A 21,397-nucleotide genomic window follows, 5' to 3' on the forward strand; every position below is an offset into this window, starting at 1 on the left:
TGTCTCACAACCTACACGTGCATAGTACTAAAAACTACGGACTAGAAAGTGGAAATTTTTTTTGCTAACATCAGGAGAGACAGGCCAACGACTTTCTAATTGGGTGTTTGCGCACACGGGGACAGTATAGAAGGCTATTTTTTTATTTTAATAACTATACAACCCCTTGAAACATAAATGACATATCTGAGTATCACACGTTATTTGTATTTACAGGGTGTTCTGTTAATGGACCAACAAACTGAGAGGGTTGTTAGTAGACATCAAGTGGAACAAAAAATTGCAATGGCACATTGTGTCGCAAACCACGTTGAGAGGGTGAAAATCGCGAAAAACGCATGCAGGTTTCGACGTTACGCTGGAACGACAAAAAAGTGCAATAATAATTACAAAAAGATTCATTTGATCAATTATTACAAGAGTTGTTGTAAGTGGCGGCCGCTGACGTCATTGCACAGTCTACAACGACGTAAAAATGATTTCCGAACGCGCTCGTAGATACCAGGTATGCTTTTGATGTCTGCCTATCAGCGCGTGATCCTACCACAGCCTATGCGTTTCGCGACGCTGCTTTCGTCAGATATGGTGAGCGAACCCATGAACGCATTCATCGATCAACTGACATCCACCTTTGGTCTAATCTGGACTCGGAGGCTGCATGCGTTTTTCGCGATTTTCCCCCTGTCAGCGTGGTTTGCGACACCATGTTCCATTGCAACTTTTGTTTCTCTTGATGCCTACTAACGACCCTCCGAGTTTGTCGGTCCATTATGGGCTCGGAGCATTTCTTTGCAAGCCCATTTCTTTGATTAAAGTTAAATTTTCAAAGTCGAATTTAGCAGGTTGGAATTCCTGAAATTCATTTTTAAAAATCGTGCAGTGCATGCTGGGATACAGGCACAGTGTTGTGTGTGTGTAGGCGTTAAATTTTAACAAATTATATTATCTTACTATCGTATATTAAAAAATTATTTTCCCGCCAAATTATTTGCCCTATTTATTCATTTTTTGCCGTCTGTAAATTATTTTTCATATTTATTTTTATTTTTTGACAGTCCATAAATTCTTTCTGCCGGTTCGTGCAAGTTCTTAGCTGCTGTGGTGGTCGTAGCGACGAACTCCCAATGCGAGAACCTGGATTCGAACCACACCGTCGTTACAGTGCTAATCGGCTGAAGTTGGTTTCCTGTGGTCCAACTTCGATTTGCGAATGCGAGTCAATCTCCCCGTTAAAAAGTCTCGCCGCAGAGAGCAGCAATATGACTTCAACGGTACAATTATTCAATCATTACACTTCAATCATACTTTGAAAGATTTATGGCCAGATCCCCCCCCCCCCATTCCGTATCTCCGCCCATGGTTTGGTTCACAATATCTAGACACACATTTTCCAGCAGGACTGAAGTCTTCTTCGACCAGCTGGTTATATATCTCTTCATTGAGACAGAGCGGCGGTGGGCCAATCTGGTTAGGACGAGGAGGTCCGTGAAATTGTTCAACGTTTTTCACCGGTCCGTAGTTACAGAATGGTTCGAGAACACTGATCTAAACGACAGAATTTTGTGGTTTTTCGAATGTCTAAGTTTAACTGTTAGTAAAAAAAATTAATTTTGAACAGGACTTCAGTTTAAAAGTAGTTTATGAAAGTTATTGCGGATAAACTGACTGTTTTTTTACGGAGTGATTTGCACCTTGCCGCTGTGCGGTCGTGTCGGCATCGTCCTGGACCCCACAGTTGTGGTCGACTGAAGTTGTTTTTTGCGGTTTTCTAGCTTTGAGGTGCGAATGCAAGCCGGCCTCCCATTTGCAAAAGTTTCTCCGCAGAGAGCAGGCAGATCAACAACACGATACTGACATAACATGATGACAGCACGAACACGAAACAAGCGTAACTCAACAACATAAATACGTTAGAGCCACATATACACTCATTCCGGCATGTGCCGATTCGTTAGAAATTCCGTAGATGAATGTATACGAGGTGCATGTACGGTTAAGTAGTAGTAGTTTGCACCGACTTTTAGTTTAATGTTTCCAATTCCGTTACAGAACTAGGCCATTTACAATGTTCTCTAAACCAAGTTACATATGTCCATATATGATTTTTCCATCTGAATACGTAAAATGGACGTCTCACTCAAGTTTAACTGTAACTTTTCCACAATCCTCGAATCAAACAATCACTCTAGGATAACAGTCTCCAATATTCTTTGGGACATTCTTCAAAAAACCCTTATCAAATTTCAACGGCACAATGCTTTAAAAGGAAGAAGAATATCGAACAAAAGCTTCTAAGAATTATGCAAGAAGAATTTGTTAAGAGTATTCTCTCACGAGTATTTTCTTTTCTTCTTCTCACTGATACAACAATCCTCAGGGAAAAAAAAAAAAGAAGAAAAAATATAGAAAACTCGATTCTTATCTTCTTCTTTCTCAACATCAAAACGAAAATAAACATTTCTCATATTATGCATAAGAACAGAAAGGAAATAAATAAATAAATAAAATAACTCTCTCGTAATAAACGGAACAAAATGGAAGAACAAAAATGTCATTCCATTTGAATCTATGCCGCCAAAGGGGGAAAAAGGGGTAGGAAAATTTGTGTGTGTGTGGGATGGAAAAAAAACACACACACACACACAGAAAAATATTTCCAGAGAAATTTTCCTTCTATTTATCGACTCTTTTCTGTTCTGGTCGATATCTTATTCCCATTTTCCATTTGCTCCAGCCGCTGAAAGGTAATTTAATTTTCCCCAAAGTGTAGAAATTTCTCTCCCCCCGAAAACTCTCTCCTTTTTTCCTACTCTCCTGTCCACAATCTTTTCCACTATTGCTGCAAATGCAAGATAGGGGGAGAAAAAAATAGTTAAAATAAAAGAAAAAAAGAAGAAACTTTTATATTCTCACGAAACGGAATGACGTGATGGATAATACATAAAAGATTTTTGCCCAAAAGTTTTGTACTGTGTGTGTCTGTGTGTGTGTGTATGTGTTGCCCTGTTCATTCCACTTTTCCCACATCTTTACATACATTTCCCTTCCTTCACATTACCTTCCTTCGCACAGCTAAAACTTTGTTGAATGTCGAACGGAAAAGCTGCAAAATTTATCATTTCACCTCTTTCCTCTCCCACCGTTTACATTTTTGCATTTCTCTCGCAAATGAAATGAGAAAAGAACACTTTTGTGCTTACCGAATCGGTGAAAAGTTTCCGTGCTTTTCAGTCGTGAATCTCCCACTTGGTAGGAATTCATTATTCGGATCTTTTAAGTAATTCGAGTCATTCTTTCTTTCTCTCGGCAAACAGCGGTGGGAGTTTCCGCGCGTGTTATCGAGAAAAATTTTTATAATGTGATTTTTACGAACATTCCTTAAAATGGTTTTTAGCATTGCGAGTTTCCCTCTTGCCGTTTCGAAGCGTGTTTAATATTGATAGCGTAACCTTTTTTTTTTATTTCCTGTTTCTTTTCTTTAGATTTATGTGAAGTTACATGAATCCAGTTCTCAAAATAAATGCAAGTATAACGACGAATTTTAATAGTTTAGGGAATATTAATAACCTTTTTTGTGTTCAACCAACCCCTTGTGCCAGTTATATGAAGGTTGTTCCCGAGTTGCGCAGTGGTAATATGATCGTCTATTAGTCTATCACAGGGGTCTTCAACCTTTATTGAGCCACGAGCACTGGCTATGCCCATCATCAAATGAAGAGCACCCCTTTTTTTGCAACTTTGATGTAAGTATGCCCGAAATCTGTATAATTGTAATCCTTGGATGCCATTAATTGAGGCTTTGATCTAGTGATCGCGAGCACGAAATCAGACACGAGCATATAGCACTTTTGGGGCTTCGGGGAGCACCATGGTGCTCGCAAGCAACAAGTTGAAGATGCCTGGTCTATAATCATGAAGACTGTCGTAAGATCCACGAGTTCGGGCTTGGAGAAGGACATAGGTAACGAGCTCTTTCTTTATCGAATCCAAGTTATGGACCAACTCGATCGGTAGTAAATTTTTGGCGATATGATCGGTGTTGGAATGTGGTAAAAGTTAAGTAGTAGTTAAGTAGTAGTATAGTAGTGTAATAGTGTCAATAAAATTAAGGCCACAAATACCCTTTCACTGTTCAATTTCCATTTTTAATAACGCAAAACAATAAGAGTTAATTGCTCCCTTATTAAAGCTTATGGACCCCTCCCCCCCGAAACCTCTCCAAGGACCCTCAAGACGTCCGTGGACCCCTGGTTAAAAATCCCGAATTAGACCAACGGTGGAATCATGAGCCCTCAAAGAGATGATTAGTGGGTCGCATTTTACCAAAGAACTGACGTACCAGCAACACCAGAAAGTTCTTGTACGTTGTATTGTGAGCATTACATTTGCTTTAGCATTTTAATCTCATCAACCTGTGGTTCTAGGGATCTGGGACCCCGGGTGGTGACCAGGTGGGCCCCATGCGTTCAGATGACACTGACCAGCGATTTCTAATTGGAGCTCTTCGTATCCAGAAAACGGCTCGTAATGGAATTAAACGTGTAATATCCTCATACACTTGTGTTGTAGTATTTTTGAATTTTAAATATGAATTTTGAGTTTAAATGATGCCAAAGATCTTAGCCTAGGAACAAGGCTCCAGGAGTTGAGACCAGGCATGTGGGTTCAACAATGCAGTCGCGCGAATGCTGGCCGGTCTCCTATTTTTAAAGAAAAACTCGGACAATCAACACGATACTCACATAACACGAAAAATTCAGATGGTAGCACTAGCAAGAACACAAACAGCAATTCTGACAACATAAATACGTTAGGCCATGAATGTACTGTGCATACACAACACGTTCCGCATGCACTTATTCTTTAGAAATTTCGCAGACGAATGTGTACGAGGTGCATTTACGGTTAAGTAGTAGTCGTCGTCCTCTCGTGTGTACAGAAATTATATTGAATATGAACAGCGTTTAATATGATTAGTGTCTATCTAGTTGAGACAGGCCTTGCTGAGTTGGAGTTTGAGACTACTTTACTTTATTCGTGATGCATGAGAAGCTGAACATTTCTGAGACGTCTGCATAGAAACATGAACATATATAGGCACCCCTAATACCTAAAACAATTTTCTCAAATTTCTGAAATTAACATTTCGTGATGCATCACTGACCAGAAGAAGATATGAGATTTTATAGGGGATGCTGATACGAGATTTACTTTAGACAGCACATGCATTTTAATATTGAACAATAGAAGAGATTACACTCGATTCATCAAACGGCTTCGAAATTTGACACTGCATTGCAGTATACATTACAATGGATACCGCTTATATAACGTTTTCAAAAAAAGTCTTAAAAACGTTGGAAACGTTTTAAACGGGAAATCTTAATGGTAATTACTTAGAGTTGGGAACCACGAAAATAAGTCTTACTAAGCGGGAAAACGTTCTAAATGGGAACGCTATAAGCGGGATCGACTGTAGATGCATTAGGCGTCGAGTGGTTTGAATAACAACGGATCTTCTTGAGATGAAAAAAAAATTTCAGAGTTCACTTTGCACCATCTATTTTATATCTTTATGCTTATTCAATACTGGTTTTGTTAAAATTAATAAACAAATATCTATTACTAAATAATATTATGAAATATATAAAACAACAGTAGAACCAGTTCAAGAGAATTAAGATAGCCAAGAGTGTTCTATACAGGGAAATTAAATAATTTTTTAAAATAACTTTATTTAATTTTTTCCAACTTTTATTTGTAGTGTCAATAATAATAATAATTATTATTATATATAATAATTATTATTTCTTGAGGAAAAAATGTATTATATATTCAGAAATTTAAGTAAATACGATTATTTCATTTTTGATTCTTCCATATTCTGAAGTATATAGTTCAAAAAAAGTAGACCCATGAGTTTCAAAGGCATTCAAACCTAGATAGAAAAAATCAACATGTATTTTAAGCCTTTATGTCATTCCCCAATACGAAGAAAAAACTAGAGAAAAAAATTTATACAAATACAAATACAACGCCACAACAGGCAAAATGCCCAACGAGGTGGCTGAGAAAAAGATGCCCATAACAAATATGGATGTCATATAATTCAAAAATGCAGCAACCTAATTACAAACACAATCAACAAAAGTCATAAACAATTTATCTAATTTTTCTTCACACTCTTGTTTATATTAAGAAGATAAATCCTCTTAAAATTGCTCGTCATCCCAATCCACATATTTCTATGTTTCGATAATTATTTACTTCCAATTATTGATATGAACGGTTGTACAAAACCCACTTTTATTCCCCATACGGTCGTTACAAAGAAACTTCGGCAACTGATACAGCCTAGTCTCTATACCCTCGAACCTTCTTCCTCCAGGTTACCAATTTCCGGGAGTCAGTGGATCAAATCAAGGGAGAAAATGGGAAGAGATGCAAAAGTTATTTTGGAGCTACAAATCCCTCTATTTCCATACCTGATCTCCAGCATCCCGTAATTTCCATTTTGGCCGTTCTGTGTTCACGGGGCAGAGAAACTCCCCCCTCCCCCTCACTTCACCCCTCATGCAAATAACCTTTGGAGCTCCGTATGTTCTTCCCACCCTTTCGGATACGACAACTCACGTGATGTGATCCCGTTTTAATTTAGGTCCAGTTTTATCTCGGCAACCAACCTGGAAATGGAGGTGGAAAGAAGGAGGGGGTGATAGGAATAACACAGGGATGGAAAGCAATCTGCATATCTCTGGACCATCGCAGAGAACCCGTTTCACCTGCAACTAATGAGGAAATAATTTGACGGACCGCTATACCTACCGAAACTCTCGGATAGAGAAAGCGCGAGAGAGAGAGAGAGATAACGTTGTGTTGTGTAGTTCCAGGACTGAAATCGATTTCCCCTGGTTTTCCCCCGTCCAGATAGATTCCAAAGCAACAGATTTCCCGGCATGTGTTTCAGAAGTTTTCCGTAGGAATTTAGAGGTATCTACTGGAAAAGGGTCGTATAGAGAAGAGCAGTGTGTGTGTGGAGCGACCCTAGAGAGAGAGAGAGAGAGCAAGAAGGATTTTCCATGCCGCTACTGTCTGTACCTTATTTGTGATTTCCTTTCGGTACGAAACTCTCTCTCCAACCACGCGATGATGATGAGATAGCTGAAAAGAGGGTCTTTGCTGGTCGTCGAAGTGGCTTGTTTTCCCCCGGAGTTAAAATTAACACTTAAGCCCCGATTCAGGACGCTTCCAGACTCTTGATTAATTGCTTCCCTGTTCGAGAAAGTTGGATTTCGCTCGGACTGAACTGCACGTAACACAAAACTGTGTATGTTTCCGTAACTAAGTTCTTTCCATGTAATCCTTTCACCTTTTTTTTCACATATATATACTATATCCTACCCTTTTTAGTTTGATTATTGCTAATTACTGAAATGAATTCGAAACACGGCGTATTTTTAATACTAAAACTAATTATCAACTGAGGATTAAAACGTGTAAAATGTGAAATATTTTCTGCGCGATCACACTCATTTTATGAATTCCAATGTGCCGGAAAAAAAAGTTAAAGGATAACCGAAAAACCGCCATATCTTGAAAACTCGTGCTTGTAAATGCATGAAAATATTATAGTGAGCATGAAATGTTACTTTAAAGTGGAACTAAGCACATTATCCACTGAAAATAATTTTGATGGATGCTGCACTTTTTTTTAGGAAACAAATTGTTAAAATAATAGTAAAAGTCGGAACTTGGATAAAAGTTTAAGAATATGCGTGTTTTCCGACGACGGGAAAGAAATTCGCATTTTACTCATGTTGGTGTAAAAGCCGAAACTGTTTCGATCAGTCATACGCAGTGGAATTGAATATTTTTCTAAAAATGTAATTATGGCCAGAGCCAATATCATTTACTGAATATTGAAAAGACAAAATACTTCCTCTCAGAAAAACTGCGACGCCTCGTCGTGAAATTTCGAAAAGGATTAAGAGATTGAAGACTGTTGGTAAAAGTTTCAAAAGCCCGAGAATTATGGACTGGAAGCTTGCACAAGAAAACTTCTTTCTCTTAATATACGTCAAAAAAGGGGGAAAAAAGACTTATTCACACAGTATATGTGAAATAAAAATCTATGTAATTCAGATAAAATAAAATTTTGCCCTGCAATCTAAAAAATAATACAACTCTTTTAAGTTCTCTGAATGTCTAAATAATACTAAGCGTTGGAAGTTTGTTAATAGAATACTAGGAACTGAGAACAAAGAGAATGCACTTCCAGAAAATGTTGAACCTCTGATTCTTGCCAATCAATTTAACTCGTATTTGAATGGTATTGGAAGAAATACTGCAGTTTCTATAGATGTGCAGACAAGGGAACTGTTAGGTTGTATAATTTCTCCTCTTCTTCGGGATTGTTCTACCGGCTGTGATCGCAACTGCGACATCGAACTGATTCCTGTAGAAACTCCACCATTCTGATAGAAAAATACGTATTGGGTTTGCTTGAAATTTAATTTCGCGCAAACATTAGACAACAACACAGTATGGGGCATTCGGAAGTGTTTAACGAGCATTTCTCATTTGCGTCTATGTCTTTTCAAAGTGTAAGTTCTTGATTGATATAATCATGGGAATTTTATTCTATGTCTACGATTACATCAATCAAAAGCTTACATTTTGAAAAGACATAGACGCAAGTGAGGAATCCTCGTATAAACACTTTCGAATGCCCATACTGTGTTGTTGTCTATTGTTTGCACAAGGGAACTGTCAATATATACGTTTTCGTTTCATTGACGTCTTCAGGTTTGTTACACCGACTCTGATTTTCATCGAGACATTGATTGAGAAACTCCTCTTCCACTCTCATTGAAAAAGAATAAAACTTGAAATCAAATTTTGTTGGATTTTCTTCTGTTTATTTTCTACATAAAAATTCTTGTTTTAAAATGCTGTGTGACACCGAATCATAGGTCTTCATCCTCCGTTGCAAGTAATCTGTATCTTGTTATACGCAGAATTAAAAAGGAAAAGTATAGGGTAGGCTGTGTTGAGAGACACATGGCCGCAAGTTTCTAACGTGAATACGTTAATTGAAACATTAGCATTAAATAAGTAAAGTATTAGCGACTGAATTTTTTCAACTTCGAACTCCCACATATACACAAGTGTCTCTATCTTCTCAAATCGTTTTTGGTTTTTGAAGCAATTTATTGTTTATTTTTTGTCGTCGTAAGTTATTTTGAAGAAAAAAACACTAAAGATTTCTTCTGGACAATAATTTTTTTTAAATGCTCCTTATTGGCTTTTCCATTAGTTATTAATACACTGTCAATCAACTGTTTCGACAAGGGGACGCCAGGGAAAATTTCAGATTGCGGCGTCGCAGGGAGTTTTCCTTCAATAGGGTTGTGAATAAATGAAATAGATTACTTACTTACCTCCAGGGGTCGTGAATTCTAACACGATTGATGCGTTTAAAAAAAAGAGTACGATAAACATGATGGGATAAATTGCGAAGCTATCCATACTTCAAATAAGAAAACTATAATATATTTTATGGGCAGTGTATTTATATAGTATTAACTATTATTTTTTTCCCCTTCATGATATGCACATGCTTTTATATTGGGTTGTGCATTTTTTCGTTATATTTGACATATTTTTTATGGGTATCTTTTTTTTTTCAGTCACCTAATTGGGCATTTTAGCTGTTGTGGCATTTGTATTTGTATTTCCCTACATTCTTATGGAACGTGCCAAGACAAATCCAACGACATCTCACATACGGTGATAGCAGGCTGGTGTTCCAAGCTATAGTTACTGTTGATGGGTGAAACTACAGTCTGCTTTGCTAGAAACTTTGAATTTTCATATATCCAACGAGATATCTGCATCAGGGATAGATAAATAGTAAAAAACAATCTAGGCTCCTAAAAAAAATTTACAAAATAATGTGTATTTTGACTTTTCAGGGCATAGTGGCCCCTCTTTTAAGGCAGATATACTGCTATAAGTTCCAGACATTTTGGGCTGCAATTTAGTAACTACACAAAGAAAATTTTAGGTGCCATTATCAATTTTTTTAGTCGCCATGGTGACCTTGCACCTGATATTTGTCAATCCTGATCTATATATATATATATATATATATAATTGTTTTCCTCTCTGTCTGTCTGTCGCTTCTCTATACCAATTTTTGACCAATCGTCGCCAAATTTCGCATATATACAGAACTGGACCCGCCTTGAATCATAGGTTAGTTTAACAGTTCATCAGAGTTAAGCAAATGCCAGAAATGGGAAAGAAACTGTCTGGCAGCAATGGTTCTTGAGCTTCAACAGTGGTTTTTGGAATCGGTTACCGCGTTTTCCTAACAATGCGTTTTAAACATGTATTATGCGTTTCGTCCCTTATTTAATGCTGCCAATACATGTAGAAGACCCGGGCAGCGCCGGGTTTTATAGCTAGTTGAATATAATATCTGAGAGGAACGTGTAAATGAGAGGGTGTATAAGTGAGAGATCACTGTAATATTACTAAAATATTTAAAAAAAATTATAAAAATTATTTTAAAGAGAAAAAGAGTAGAATCTATTGCTCCGTATGGTGAAAATCATTGGACAGGAAACTAAAAAGAAAATGTTATATTCTAAGAAAAATGAAAGAAATCCTGGGATTTTAGAATAAAAATACGACGTATTGAAGGGAAAGAGAAAAACCAAAGAAAATAGGAATTTTTTAGGAGCGGCTCATGCAATATGCATTTAAAGCTGCGAGAATTTTTATCTTCTTTTTTTTTTAAGCTTCAAGTTATTCTTATAGCCATTTTCTCGACAGAGGTATCGGCCCATGACACGAAGGATTTTGAAGAGCGACGCGTTGAGACGACGACGAGTCTCTTTTTTGACATGGATTAGGAGCTATCAGCAAATGAAGCCATGAAAAAAAAACACACATGAGAAGACGGGTCTCGCTCTCTCTCTCTCCTGTCAACTATAATTTATTTTTATTTATCTGCTTTTTTTCCCCCTTACTATCGACTCAAATGCTCAATATTGCTCTGTATCCAAGGAATAAAATAATATAAATTTTTCAAAAAAATATATATATCAATCTTTTTTTTGAACCGAGCATGTCAATGTTTTGAAAATAAAAATTTAAATTCGTGTGGGTTTTAAAAAAAGTGCTTCGAAAACTTTGAAATTCGAAACATTGTTTAAAAAAAAAATTCCTTTGTTGTGTGAGAATTTTTATTTATTTTGGTTTTTTAAGGGGAGGGGGGGGGGAGAGTTTCTAAATTCAATTAATTAATTAATTTTTTTAGGATTTGAAAATTTGAAGACTTGAAAAAATAAATTAAAATATTAAGATAAATTAAAAACAAATCTTGATAAAAAAATTTCAATGACGTTATCACTTTTTTTTTCTTCTCTTTTGTGCGAATTTTTTTTTTCTTATTGTTAGAATAAAGTAGATAGAACCGCTCACAACCCCGGACTGATGCAAAGCAACTTACTTCCATTACCTCAAAAGAGGAAGGGTTGTGTCAGAAAAATTAGCAAAAATTTTTAGAATAAAGTAGAAAATGTCATGTCGGTATTGATAATATATTACTTGAGGTGTTTAAATTAGAGATTTTTTTCATGATTTTATTCACTTTTGGTTCCGGTGACAAATTATGGGAAGGAAAATGGTTGTAGTTTAAAATAATTCACCGTCATCTAAACTTTGGATGTAGGTAAGTGAACTTCAATTTACAAAATAAGTGAAACACCAACTACTGCTCGTTTGAAATGAAGAAGATATAACCCTTTTACCAGCATCAGAATTAACATTTTTTTTCATAAAGAGTTCCAGCATGTGCAAAGTGAAGAGGATAGGAAAATGTATTCCATTGAGAAATCAGCCTTACAAATTATCTCGGCTTGCCATTGTTAAAATAAAAGAATTTTGAAAAGGCGAGATATCTGGTCAGTGCTACTGAGAGGAATAAAAGAAAAACACTAGACATTCTCGAATTTAAATTTACAGCATCTTAAATTATCTGACAAGGAAAGGGTCCCAACGTGCCGTCCTAAAAAATTTAAGAAATAATGTAAGTGCATTCATCTCGCCTAGAAACACATAAAAACAAAAAACTTAGCGGCGGAATGCACTTATTAAACCCACAAAAAATTATTAAATATAATAACAGTCGGCTACTCATCGCCTCTTGCGCTTCTTGGCGATATCCGTAAAAAAACTTTCTTTCCTCCAGCTTTTCTATTCTAGAAATTTTCTCCAGTTGATTTATTTTTTATTTTTCTCTCTTTCTTTGTCTGTGCTGTAGGCCTACTTTATCTTGTGTTCTTTGAATGACGTCATTCTAACACTCTAGGGTTGCGGGAATCTTTGAGTCATTCTTGGCATCTATTGACGCTCAAAATATTAATATTTACTTCTTTTTTTTTGACTGACACATAATAACTCCTACAGATTTTTTTAAATATTTTTGTGCATATTTAAATGAGTAGAATCAGTGGTAATTTTTTCAAAAATTTTTGAGGAGCCTTTGCTAAATGAGGGAATCAATTCTCTTGGCTACCATGTCAGCCACCATAATCAATTTTTTTTTTAATCATTATGATTCGTGAGCAACAGGTTGAAGATGGCTGACTTGAGTTGTCTGATGCATGATAATATTTACTTCTTCAAACAATTTCAATTACCTAATAAGCAAATCCTTAAATAATGTGGGTTCGATTCCCCACAGGTCAGTTGAATTTCCTCTCTTTCCTAAGTATATCTTCGTATCAGCCAGCTGTTAAAAACTTTCGTAATAACCAAATGTCGTTGGCAAATTTGATAAATACTTGACATTTATCACCTTTATCTGTAATCTGTGATTATACATAATATTAGTGTAATTAATGAATTTGATAAATATGAAGAAAAATTTTTTAAATAGTTGTATAGTATGTGCGATGAATATATTCCGACTGCTATATAATGATAACAAATTCTACGATCATACCCCAATATAATGATACAATAAATGTATGAATAGTCTCGCATAGTATGTCACATAGTATTATTTATTATGTTTACCAACGGCTAGACGCTTGGGAATTATGTATAACCACCGGTAAAAGCGATAATTTTTTAGTACTTCTTAAATTTGTCAACGACACTTGGGGGACTATGCATAATCACTGGTAAAAGTGATTAATTTAAGGAAATTTATCAAATTTACCTACGACGCTTGTGTGCTATTCATAATCACCGGTAAAAAGGATAACTTTAGGGAAATTTATTATCAAACTTGCCAAAATGCTCAGCGATTATGCCAAATAACCGGTTTATTATGTGTACTAACGGGATTTATCCCATTTATCGCACGTTGTATTCTTATTAAGTCAAATCAAGAAGGAACACTAGAAATCTCATCAACATAATGTTGGATTTTCTTTACTCCTTTTTTCCGTTTCTCTCAAGCATATTTCAACAAAACACGTCTCTTTAATTTGGATTTTAATTGAACTAAACACAATTCATACGACGTAGATGCAGTACATCAGAAATTCAACTCAACAGAAAAGGAACGAAAATTATATCCGCCTGAAAATAATTTCATGCATGCAAATAAACTTGTTCGAAACATTTTTTTCCCCAGCAAATAACGATCTCACAGTGACAAAAAAAAAAGATACAGCTAAATATTCAATTCCGTCAGCAGCAGGTTCCAAGTCGCTCTAACGTTAGAGAATATCGGAGTGGGGAAAGGAGGAATCGAGGAAAAAGTAAGAGAAAGGAGAATTCTCTCAGAACCATATCCTAATTCTCTCTCCACTCCTCCCTCGCAATACAAAGACACGAGAAATGCCAGAGAGATGGTAGGTTCGGTCGGGTGTACCTGTCCTTTTCTATGGGAACCTCTTCTCCTTCTCAACTCCAGTCACTTTGGTAACCCCTCCTCCAACGTGTAAGGATGTAAGTCGGGCTAGAAAAGGGTGGGAAGGTCTCTCGGAGATCCTTTGAGATCCTTCTTCTTAGTATGTACCCCGTTCTTCTGTACCCAGCATCTCTCTCTTTTGTAAGTACGTACTGTACCGCGTACCCTTTCATCCAAATATACCATCTCCCCCTTCCCCCTCTCACGAGACGCGATGACAACAAAACGTTGCCAGTGGCAACCGTCTCTTTCATCCCCATCTTTGTGCGCAGCACATCCACACTCTTCTTTTTACCTATCTTCCACCAAAACTCTCTTCTCTCATCTTCCGCATCCCCCTTTTTCGTTTTGTGCATCGGAAAAGACTCTGAGAGGATGTATATGCGAGAGAGAGAGAGAGAGAGATGCACACACATGCAAAACTTAGTTAAATCGATTGAATGCGCTCTAGGTCCATTCGATTTATTTATTTTTCTATTTTTTTTCCTCTCTCTCTTTTTAGTTCTGGCATATTCAGATTGCTTTCAGAGAAAGGGGATTGGGATGGGGATATTACTTTTCTGGAGCATGTCTTCTCCTTTCTCACGAAATGTGAATGAAAAAAATAAATAAGAAGAAGAAAGCAGAGCAAAAATGAAAGATTGAAGGAAATGAGAAAAACTTTCCGTGTCTGTGTTTTTCGAAATCCAAAACACGATTTCTGCCTTTAAATAATACCAAACGGCATATGCACGGAATTTTATTCTATTTTTTTGAATCATATATATATACATATATAATTTTTTTCTTTCTTTTACTTACTTCCATTTCCAAGCGTTTTTGTTCTTGTTTTTGTATATTTTATCTTTTTTCCTCATTCTTCTATATATTTTTTTCTTTTTTCTTGACGTTGCCGGAAATGAGTTATTCCTGAAAAAATCCCCACTCACATATATGTTGTATGTACAAAAATTTTTATGCGAACATGTGCCTACTAAATTCGAAATGGTTTTTATTTTATTTTTTTAATTTAAAAGTGACAATGCCTGAAGCACTGTTTCTCAAACAGTTTTCTATGTTAGGGTTTCAATATTTTTTTTTTTTTTTTGGTAGTGAAATTTTTCGTTCACTCCAAATTAAATTTAGTTAATTATTTGAAAAAATATCACTTAAAAGTTCAAATTCAAATATTCCCGCTATTCAAATTGATTAACAATTAAACATCTTATAATGTTTTTAGAAAGTAGAGCGTAGCAGAAATTAGAATAAAAATGTGAATTTATGGTAAATGTCTATATTCTAAAACGGGGGGTGGTCAACTTCTCATTGTTCAAGGGTCAACATACCGGCCAGCTGCAGCGTCACGGCCCACAACAGCAACAACACTCCGCTGTGCAAGCCGCATCCGTAGAATTACCCAGAAAACTCGTAGATTTGTGAGCGTTATAAATAATATGATGAAAAACGGGCATTTTTCGTCGTAAAAGTTTTACCCTGGACTGCACTTAATAAACTGATACAAATACAATACCATGTCTACGGTACTTATGTTTCAACGTCTCAATTGTGTTCTCAATAGAATTCACGACCCCTGGAGGTAAGCTATTCCATTTATTAACAACCCTATTAGAGAAAAACTCCCCGCGACACCACAACCTGGAATCGTCCTTTACTAAACGATACTGGTGTCCCCTTGTTGAAGCAGTTGATGGACTCATGGTCCGTCCTATCCATCCTGTTGAAAATTTTTAACATTTCGATCATATCCCCCACCCCGACACCTGCGTTCCTCCAATGTAAAAATATTCGACAAACAAGTCTTTCTTCATAGCTCAAACCTTATGTTCAACAAGAGCACGCGTAGCTCTTCTCTGCACCCCTTCAACCAAGTCTATGTCCCTCTTGGGTATGGTCTCCAAAACCTTACGGCATAGCCCTACTCCAGTTCAGGACGAACTAAGCCCTGGAATAGCGGAAGAATGACTAGTAGAACGCGAAGTGATATTGTATGTAACCAAGAATACTCTTGATTTGGCAACCGGTGGGGGGGGGGGGGGGCACACGGGTCGAATAGAAACTCAAGGAATTGATTCGAGCACCGTTAGACCTCGAAAAAAGCAAAATCTCAAAAAATGCATTTTCACCAAAAAAGTTTGAAAATAGGCAAAAAAAGGCATTTATAGGCATTTTGCCTGAACTCCCGGGCTCTAATTATTAAATGTAATTTGATTTTACTTCTTTCTCTCGTGGATGTTTTCTTTTTTCTGGACAGCATGATACACGCGATTGTGTGGAAGATAACGTTTTTGATGAAGGCAGTCGAGATTCGGCTGACAAGTAGAATTGCATTCATCGTCTCTTTATGAAAACTTTGATAGCAAAGAGAGGATTCTGAATATCGCAAATAAAAACAATTATAGATTCATTGGGATTATTTTCTTCGAATAAAATTCTGATGGAATTGTCGTTGTCTTACCAAAAGATGCTCATTAGTGAGATCTGGTGAGATGAATTCGAAAGTTTCTTCTATATATGTCTCACTCACTACATCAACAAATCCAACAGATTTTGTCATTTAAATTATGTCATGCCTCTAATTTACAAGCCCATTTTCAGAATTAAAATCAAACCACACCCCAAATTTTGCGGGTCGCAATTTCTAAAATCAACTTTTAAAAATCGCGTTATAGCGAAAAAACGAAGGATACCTGTAATTTGGAGGTGTGATTGTGAGTTGGCATCCACTTCGGAAGAGTTTCGTCGCTGTGAGCAGAACATCAAATATGCGTTCATTTAAAAATTCAGAGGTCACAAAAAGGCAACTTGCACAACGAGGTGGCGGAAAGAAATGGGACAAAAATGCCTACACAACAAACTTTAAGAGCAATACGAAGGGAATTTTGAAGAGAACATAGCTTATCAACTATCGTCACTAGAAATAATGAATGTCAATAGTTTGTTAATCAGGTCTGATGTAGAAAATGATGGCTTAAATAATGATATGAAAATCAATTTCTACACACTAATTTTACCTAGTCGCGGGCCGCACAAAATCACCTCTCGGGCTAGCTGTTGTCCAAAATGTTGGCTAGATGCAAATGTAACTAATTATTTAAATATGACTAAACAAAAATAAAATAATTTCCTTAAATAACTTACATTCTGGTTAGTTATATAAAAGAGTATGCACGCATATCCATATTACTAATTAGTTGTTTAATAAATTAGAGGCTACATATATTGATATAGTAAGCCTATCATACACCAATTTCGTGTCCTGTCCGCCTCACGGACTGGTATCTTAAAAACAAAATTTTGAGATAATACACTGATTCAATGCATATGTTAATATTTATTTTACCCCCCCCCCCCCCAAAAAAAAAAATATTCCCAACGAATTCACTATTAGCATCGCCATAATACATTTAAATAACAACCAATTAAACTATGTAACATTTCAACTATTCAAAATTAATTTTGAGCATCGAGCATGCATTTTATAAAACAATATTTGTTTTAGGCAATAGTAAATGATAATGAACTAAAATACTTACTCCAAACAAGAAAAATAAGTAAGCCTATTATGCTGTATATTACCGTTTTAAATAATTTAATATTTGATCACAATTTGGTATTAGATTAGGCATGGATTTATTCGGTGCCGCAACTAGATGCTAGGGCAAGCAGGCATTTCGGTGTCCCCTTGTTATGTTGAAGGAGAGGTTAAAGAGTAAAATATGCGCCCCTTCTAGTCCGGCCTGCTCCCTCCTAATTACGGCCCTGGGTTTATTATTGAGACATAAGTTTTTCAAAATTGTGGCAACCTATTAAAAAAAATTTTTAACTACGTCATTTATGTATGTCACTATCAAGATCACAAATCACTCGTGCCAGTAATTTTCATTACTGATCTTAAAAGGCATTCGGCATTTTGAGAAAATCTGTCTCCCCCAAAATTTTCATTCAATTAAAAATTTGAATTCTTCTCATCTTCGAACATTTCTTATTTTTCAAACACGCGTACCTTGATGCACCTTCCGAGAACATAAATATTAGGACATCACACATGCTCTTCATTGCAACACAAATTGGGACAATACGATTTCTATTGCAATTGCATTTTATTTAAATTTTTATGTAAAAATACCTTTAATTTTGATTAATTTTTCAAAACCTATTAGAAAATGTAATTAAAACTTTTTTTTAATATTTAAAATGTATTTCTTTCATAAAAAAAAAAATAATAAATTGTACGCAACTATAAAAAAGGTTCAAATTCAACCTCCATTGGTTGTCCCTAGATGGCGCTAAAAGTCTCATATGATGATTTATGATCCCTCCTAAAAATGCCACTCACAATGTAAACAAAGCTCTGCTTCAGAAATAATGGCTCCGAAACTTTTCCTCCATTGACAGAATATCGAAAAACTTTCCGTTCTATTTAATGTTTTATTTTATTTTCTTCCGTCATTTTTTTTGTTTATGGACATCGCATTCCGGGCTAGAAGGAAATAAAACTGCAAATAGCCACAATGTGCTAAATGAGTTCCCATTATATGCATAATCTTTTACCTATGGATATTCTTTGAAATTCTAGCGACGATTTGTCATTGGCTGACAGCTGGAGTGGGAAGGAAACTTGATGACGTCATGTTGACTATCCCACACGTTTTTGACTCCTCGTTCGCTTGGTTACTGCGCCATCTAGGAGAAATAAACGATACTTCAAGCTTTTCCAACGATAGAAATATTAATTTATCATTACAAAAAAACGTCTATAGCATCGAAAAAAAAAAGGAACGAGTAAAATATTTTTAAAATAAATTCTTTCACAAATATATTCTTCTAATTATTGAGATTTTTTCTGTTAAAATAATGATTACTTATCATCTTTTACAATATAAAAGTTCGATTCATATGTGTATTGTCAAACTCAATTGCTTTCTAAGTTCATGTTTCAAAATTATCTTTCAAAAGTTTTTCCCTTTTATCATAGACCTTCCTGGTCAGTTTGCATACCGACTGTCGGCCCTCCAGGGCAGGGTATCGGTTAGAAATCCAATGATGGTCTGGTATTTTGCAAGTGGGCAGCCATTTATTATTACAAATTAATTGTAAAAAAAATCTGTTATTTTGTAATTACAATTTTTTTATAAATATGTAAGAAATTGTTCACTTGGAATCGAAGGGAAGTGAAAGAAGAATTATAAATGATCCAAGTAAAATTACTTCTACCCACTTATCAAGATTTTTATTGATCAACTGTTGACGCATAGAAAAATATCTGTAAACATTCTCTTCTAAATGGCTTTCGAGCAAATCCAATTTACACTATTTAAATCATTCAAATGTCCTGAATATCAGTTAAGAATGTCGCACCCGTGTCTTATAATTAAGAAATTAATCATCTTGGAACAGTTTTTCCCTCGTTTAAAAGTAAAAACAAAATTTTTTTTTAGAATTTGGTTATATAAGACGACCAATATATTTCTCTTTAATGAAGCTGAAATTTATTAACATAACACACCCACTTTCCTTTACATAAACACACAGAAAGTAATAACAGGACATATACAAACACACACATATACACATACTTAGTACGTTGAGCCTAATAAGAGATCTGGTACGACCCGTCCAAGGCAAACAATTGAGGATTCATACAGGTGGCAAGCACATTCCACAGCGGAGTGAACATTCGAACAGCATAATCTTGAGCATTTTTGCAAAATCAAATTACAAACCAATTCCGTATTCGCCATAATTTCAAAACGGCATCCAAATTTAATTATGTATCTTTGATTTGAAGTAATGAATCATATATACTGCATAAATAACAAATGGTATAAATACATACATTGGCGTATGCATAGGGGGGTTTTGGGGTTCGAACACCCCCTCCCCGTTGAGCCGAGATTATAGTGTTATTTTGCAGGGGAAAAAAGTAACCCCCCCAGAAAAAAAAAAAAATCTGAACCCCCACCCCCGCAAGAAAATTCTCCGTACGCCTATGAATATATACGTATAGTTAATTATAGATTTCTTATAAGAGTCAAAATTTTTGTCATTCTTTAGATCACGGTTTAAGTTGTTGTAGTTTCTGGGGGCAAGATAAACTATTTTGGGAAGACGGTTTTTTAAGTTTGCGAATGTCATAGGAAATTCCTCGTCTACTTTCCCGGTTTGATCCACTTTTTATTTTAAAAACCACACGAGGGATTTAAAATAATTCTTTGTATAAACATTAATATTTTTACCATATTTAGTTTGCTAAGATCAAAATGAAAATCATTTCGATAACGGGCTGTGTTTGAGTGGAACAAAGTACGTGAAATTGTGGAGATGTTGCCTCTCGAATTCACTCTCAAAATCTCCAAGAAATTGGTGGAATTGGTGGTGCTTAAAGGACTCTGGATTGAATGAAGTTTAAAGTGTTTGTCGCAGGCTTGAGAATGCTGCTTATTTCCAACTCTTTGTAGTGAAGGGCCTGCTGATAAATGATGCAGTGGAAAGATTGCAGTTTAAGAATGTCTGAATACATTTCCTAAAACTTATCTGTAAGTATTGAAGCAAAATTTATATTTTAGCCTGCCAAATGTACATATTTCAAGCCCGAAGAAACAGTCATTTGAGCCCCACGTCTTGACCTACCCACAATTTTGTTGAGTGCTATTAAAAAACCCTATGCATATTTGAGGATATTCCTTTCTACTGGTCACGCAAGTTATCACCTATCTATTGCTATTATTCTTTCGACCAAAATACATCTCTATGTAAGAAATATCATCAAATGCTTGCACATATTTCAGACAGACATTTTTTTTTCTGCGACTTTTACATCATCCTTTCCTTCACCAAGAAACCATTGCTATAAGGCTTGGAATGTTTCTCGAATATGAAACTGATTTGCAATATGTAGTGGCTCTCACTGCCATTTTTGTTTAGACAAATTATTCATTTTTCAATAATAAGATTACTAAGTTTGTTTTTGCTGGGTTTTTTTTTATTTGAAAAAAAAGACAATATTTTTAAATCTTTTTGGGACATTGCGGGCTGCCACTGGCTCCTTCCGGGTGAGGGGTTGCGTATGCGGACCTCGGGCCAAATGCGGCTTCTCGGGGGGGGGGGTCATCTCAATAGCAGCACATTTCCACATCACTAAAGTGGCCCGTAGCACATTCGCAGATCACATGTCACCCGTAGCACATTCGCAGATCACATGTCACCCGTAGCACATTCGCAGATCACATGTCACCCGTGGCATATTTACAGATCGTTTAAATGACCTGAGGCAAAGTTTCAGAGCACTAAGGCCGCCCGTGGTGCAATTCAATGTCACTTAAGTTACCCGCAGCACATTTCCATGCCACCTAAGGGATCTGTGGCACACGTACACACTTAAGTGACTTGCGGCGCGGTTTGTAGCGACGTGATGTTTCAGACTGCTTAAATGGACAGCGACAAGTTTTAAAACGAATGAAGTGC

The 21,397-nt window shown here is 36.0% G+C and overlaps 1 long non-coding RNA gene across 1 annotated transcript in view; it reads right to left on the reverse strand.

Annotated features, from left to right (window-relative positions):
* The window catches only part of LOC149086739 (uncharacterized), an 82,354-nt gene that overhangs the window by 7,810 nt on the left and 53,147 nt on the right, over positions 1-21,397 (reverse strand). Inside the window, exons 4-5 of the long non-coding RNA XR_016192518.1 lie at positions 18,485-18,616; positions 14,735-14,842 (exon numbers count right to left, since the gene is read on the reverse strand). This is a non-coding gene — a long non-coding RNA (uncharacterized LOC149086739). The remainder of the gene's footprint in view (positions 1-14,734; positions 14,843-18,484; positions 18,617-21,397) is intronic.

The sequence above is a fragment of the Pholcus phalangioides genome, unplaced genomic scaffold, assembly GCF_987345545.1.
Source record: "Pholcus phalangioides strain wild (caught in Gottingen) unplaced genomic scaffold, Ppha-v1.0 ptg000004l_1, whole genome shotgun sequence".
Taxonomy (NCBI): domain Eukaryota; kingdom Metazoa; phylum Arthropoda; class Arachnida; order Araneae; family Pholcidae; genus Pholcus; species Pholcus phalangioides.